Below are 6000 nucleotides of genomic sequence, written 5' to 3'. Positions count from 1 at the left end.
ACTCCAGCTGTGTGTCACATGTGTTTAACACGTCACGAAACCAGCAAGGATTCAATATGCATTTTAAGAACCTTCTGGATGACACACAAAGATTGATCTCTAGGTCATTAGCAGGAGGATGAAAGACAAAGCAACCAATGAGGCTCAAAATAACGACATGAGAAGAGACTTAAGAATCAGACGTGGACCTCAGTCTTTGGCCTGCTGGCACCCTGACGCCGTTACATAAGAGTGGAATGATGGCGTAATTATGGTTATATATACTGCATATGGAAAGTAAAAGAGCATCTTTCTTTCTTAAGTGGCAGTCTGACTCAGAAAAGCAAAGGAACTTAGATGCTCATTAAGGCAACGAGGCGCTGATGCTTTCAAAATACGTCATTAATCCCCATGAGCTGCAGCTCCAACTGCTGACTGCGTTCATAACACGCACTGAATCAACGGGCCAAGCGATACTTTACACCAAGGCTGCATATATTACAGCGGCATAGAGGGAATACAGCACGTTCTCAGCTTCGTTCATCCTGTAAATATGTTTTTTTTTTTCCAGAACAAAGACACCCATTCAGTAAAGTGTCACAGAAATACGCACATCATGAGCTCAAACAGCTACTTAAGAACTCAAGTAGCTGTGAAGCGTCTGACCTCTTCCTGCCAACACCGATGACCCGACCTGATCTTTGTTCAGCCACTGGCTCTGAACGCCACTTTGCTATTACAATTTGTGCTATTTTTAGAATAGAGAGGGCTATTCTTTCGAGTGTCGCCTAAACATGGACCGCATCAGCTCAAACAGCTACTTAAGGACTCAAGTGGCTGTTAAGCGTGCGACCTGCTGTTCCTGACTTAACCTGACTTTTCTTCAGCCACTGGCTCTGAATGACAATTTCGCCGCTACAATTCAGGCCTTTGTGTCTTAATTTGCATACAGAGTGGTAGCAGTGGTACTAACCAGAGCTGGATCCAGCTGTGACTGTTTCCGTATTCCTGCTGTTCTGTGCTAATAGCCTCTGGTTAATAAATGTCACTTGTTATTTTGTGATAAAGTGTACACACTGGAGCTGTTAATCGGAGCTCATCCATTTTGCAGAGGATATTCAATGCAAAGAAATGGGTTTATAATTGTTCAAATGGTTTGGTGATGGGTGCTGCAGTGTGTGTGTGTGTGTGTGTGGTTGTAAGCGAAGCTCCAGGGAGTAACTGTATCGGTGTGTTTGTGTGTGGCCGGGAAACCAGACTGCAGAGAAATATAGACACAACTATCTGCCATCTTCTCACTTCAACAGCGTGCTGCAGATATAAAACAGAAGGAGAAAGCAGGGAGTCGTCAGCCACGTTTGCTGAGCTCAGTGACTTCTTTTGCAGGTGTATACGCTGGAAGGCATCAGGAAATATGTGTCTTTTATGCTATTACACAAGGCAACATCTTGGTTATGGTTTTTGAGGTTATGTTCCATTCCTCCCCCTACACACTCTGACTCCATTTGCGCGGCGGTCGCGTGGAGGGTCCGCCACATTAAGTGTCATTCCGAACCAGCCAGCGTTAAGTGGGAGTGGGTTATGGAGCCCGCAGGCACACAGTCTGCTTTGATACAGACTGACTAACCGCACTCATCACAAGTGCTGTGCCTGTTCTGTGTTTGAAATGGAAGAAACTGCACATACCTTCCGTTGCCTTGTCTTCTTGCGGTTATCTTAGAACTGTAGACTGTAATAAATAAGATAAAATGTCATCCATTAAAATATTAAAAAGAAGATATGAGCAGTGTTTTTTTTTAAAGTATTGTTTTATTAAATATTATGAAAAAGAACAGAAAGGAGATAAAAAATAATGACAAATATAAGCATTTTGTGAGATATTTTTTATTGTATTTGAGGAAATGCCTGAATGCAGCTGAAATGGATCTTCCAGCAGGTGATAAATAGCAGCAGAAATCACCGCAGATGCTGCTTGGACACCATGCTGGCCAAAGTTCTGTTTCCATTGGAGAGAGGTGAGGGTTTGCCACTGTTCTTATACTCTACCCCGTAATTATGAGAGCCCTCCACAGCCACGAGTGTGACTTCCCACTGTGTTACACTCCATAACAGAGTGAAAGGGTGAAGGGTTGAGATGGAAAAGGGACTGAGAGTCCCAAAGAATATCCACATAGCATCTGTCATATAGTCATGATGATAAATTCTGAACATTATGGGTTTGATGACTTGTTTAAAGGCATCATGACAATCTGTGCCTGTCCACCAAGGGCCCAATTGTTCAAACTTCAATCAGAATCAGAAATATCTAGATTGAAAATCTCTTTTTTGCTATCCAGTTTCAGGTGATGCCGGATTATTAAGACTTTAAATGCAACTACATTTCACAATGTAGCCTACTCTGTAGATAAAGGCCAATCAGTGGCTTCCACATGACTGATGGGGACTTAAAAATGTTCAACTAACTCTCATGTTGTTCTGTTTTTACTGCAACAAGCAGGTGACATTGCCCTTCACACTGAACATAAAAAACACACAGTGCTCCATTAGATGCTTCTAAAAGGCTGTAATGTTGCTCTTTCTACAGCATATAGCAGTTAGTTACAGACTGGACTGTAGCGACGTACAACTGGCAAACACAGTGGGTGAATACAGCACAGGATGTCTGGAGAACTTCCTGCTATGCTTGAGCTCCGTCAATGGAAGGCACCAATGCACCTGCAAAGTCTGGCAGAAACTACTTTAATTGCTACTTTAATGTATTAAACACTCCTGTAATAATGGGTTATAATGGTGTGGATGATGGAGAAACTCCTTACTGTCTCTCCTCAAAACTTACATTTGTTTTCCTGCCACCGGTGCAGTCAACACTTGCAGTCGCGTGCTGACTGTACATGCACCATGAAAACAAATGGGGTTGAAAAGAAATCCTTGTTTTGAGGAGAGTTTAAGCGAGAAGATTTGCTATTGCCACACCTTTAGAATTCATCTTTGAAACAGATCTAATTCCCAGACTTTGGAGGTTCTTTGACGTGAATATGCTTTCCATTGACAGTGCCCAGCCACAGTAGGAAATCCCTAATTCTCCAGAAATCCTGTGCTGTGTCCACCCACTGTGTTAAGTACTGCTCAGGAAAAATCACATTGACACGGTGCTGCAGTCCAATGTGAAACCAGCAGCTGTAAGTATGAAGTCACAGTCAGCCTGTCAGACCATGAACCAAACCATGACCTGGTCTGAAATATGTAGCCTACTATAGTGTCCACTTTATCACCTTCATCAATGCAATGGTTAAACAAATCAAGTCATAAACACAAATGAATATACAGTCGTCCTCAGATGTATTCATAACCTCCCATTAAAGAAGAAAAAAAATAAACAGGTGTCACTAAAATAAGTTGAAATTGACAAAAGTGATAATAAATACAAATGTAATGAAAATCATGGCATTGCTTTTTAATTGTGGTTCCACAGAAATATTAAAAAAACAACAAACAAAAACAAAACAAGCAAACAAGCATGATGGGATCTGTAAACTAATATTCTGTTGAACAAACCTTTGAGCCAATCACTGCAATCAAGTGTTTTCTGTAACTCTCAGTCAGACTTCTGCACCTGCTGACAGGTATTGTGATTTTGGCCACTGCTCATCAACAAAGTGCTCTAATTTGTCTGGGACAATTTGATTTGTTTTTTAAAATTATTCTTTTCAACCACAAGTCAAAAACAATGTCTTATGTCACTAAATTAGAATTTACTTTTTTTAAAATTTTTTTTTAAATGTATTATTACTTTTTTCTAGTTATTTCAGTGACTATTGTGAAATTTGCCTTTAATGGAAGGGTATGAATACATTTGAGAATGACTGTATATATAGTACATGACACAAATGTTTCAATATTTGACCAACTTTAAAGTTTTATCACATTTGGTTCCTGAAATCCACCCAGAATCCAGCCTTCAGCTGGGATCAAGATAATCTTGATATTTTGGATTAAGTGTATCACAGTCTATAGAAACATTTTGAACAGCACATACTAAAGGTATGATTCAGACCAAAAGACTGGATTACATGATCTGATTCGATGTCAGAATCCTTTCTTTTCTTTCCAACAACATATTTTCAAGATTTGATCCAATCTGATTGCTTAAGTTTTATCAGACGACTTCTGACCAACTGGGCCCTGATCTCTTTCTTTTTTCTGGACCACTCTCACTCCTGTTATAAACGAACTGATGAATAATTAATAGGTGCACAGAACAGAGTGTTAAAATCATTAAATCAATGCAGCAGAACAACAGGTTTTGTTCTGCTCAATTGTCTTCCATGTGTAAATCCTCTGCCTGCATTACCCACGATGCAGCTCAGCCATCAGCACTTGATTCACAGCGTGTTGTGCTTGTATCCTCAACTAACCTCATGCAGAGATGATGCAGTAATTTTGGTAAGGTCATTTCTAGTGTAAGCACCACTGATCGATCCATTCACTCTACACCCATGCTGACCTCCGAGATATGAGAAGGACGAGTGACGGAAAGTAAAAGCACTTCTAAATGTTTTCTATGTAGATGGGGCCACACTCCCATATTTTTTCCAATTTTAAATTCCCTTTTAAAGTCAGCCAAACCTGACACTCACTCAGGCCAAGGGCAATTCCCGTATGAAAGAAACAAAATCCGCTGACCTCATTTTGTGCAAAAATACATTTTTAGATGTATCTAATATGAGGCTCTGGCAGTCTGAGTTGGACAAATTGGATATCTCCTAAAGTTGCCTGTCTTTTTATTCTTCCTGTCTCCCTGGACAGTGGATCCTTGCTGAGCTGGGGTAACTGGATACTTACAAAGAGGGAACTTTGGCTGTAAGAGTGGAACGTTGGGGAATAGACACTTGATTTGACTATCTGAGACTGTTGAAGCCTACCATTATCTCCGGTTTCATCCCATAACTCTTCTATTACAGTTAATAAGGGCTCTCAGCATGGGTAATATTCATAGGAGAAATGAGACCAAACACTCTTTATATGTGCAGCACACATGGACTTGTAACTACTGTATTGTCCTTTAGTGTTTCATGGACCTTTTTACAGCATAAAACTTGTCAAAAAAGGGAAAAGCTCCAGTGTAATTAATGACATTTAAAATAGCTGCATCCAGGCCTCTGTTCCTGTGTGTCCTGTGACACGTCAATAGAATGAAGCCACGTGTAATGTTTTAATATATTCATTTTGACTTTCCTTCTATGATAAATTTAAAGAACACATATGAAGTGACAAAAACTTCACGTGGTGTTCTGACAGCTGTGGTTGCCATGGTGATGACGGTGTGCATAGACACAGCGGCCCCTTTAGGAGTCAACGAAAGTGAATGTTTTGAGTGTCTTGTCCATCCCAGACATTCATTCCGCAAAGCTTGCAGCCGGGAGACTTTGCTGGACGTCAGGACAGTGAACGGCGCTGGAATTGTGGCAATCGGTTGTGATTTGGACATTCTACACCAACACAGAGTCCGATTGGAGACGACACCGGCAGCTACCCGAGACAGAAGGAAGCGCAAATGGTGTAAACAACAGAGGGGGAAGAGAGCTGGGATCCATACTAGGCTAAAGGATAACCCCTCCAGTGCCGTGCTTCTACTCTCCAATATCCACTCCTTCCTCAACAAGCTGGACGAGCTACATTTGCTGAGAGAAACCCAGAGAGAGTGGAAAGACTGCTGTGTGTTTGCTTCAACAGAAACATGGCTCCATGATAACATCCCAGACGGACATACAGCTGGAGGGGATGACATTATTTCGGGCGAAGGACAGGCAGCTAGCTCTGGGCAGCATCTGCGGCTTCACCATCGTCTGTGTGTCCCTGAAGACCAACCAGGACCTGAAGAGGTTCGCCATGTTCAACAAGATGCCTACAGAAAAGAATTCAGTTAAACTGCAAATTGTTCTGAATTTTTCAACTCATAAGTTTCTTACTGGTAGAAATGACATGAACACATGACAAAATGTGGTAAGACGATGCATTTCT

This window comes from Stegastes partitus, unplaced genomic scaffold (assembly GCF_000690725.1).
Source record: "Stegastes partitus isolate 25-593 unplaced genomic scaffold, Stegastes_partitus-1.0.2 Scaffold1341, whole genome shotgun sequence".
Lineage (NCBI taxonomy): Eukaryota > Metazoa > Chordata > Actinopteri > Pomacentridae > Stegastes > Stegastes partitus.
Note: the sequence above shows the minus strand (reverse complement) of the source record.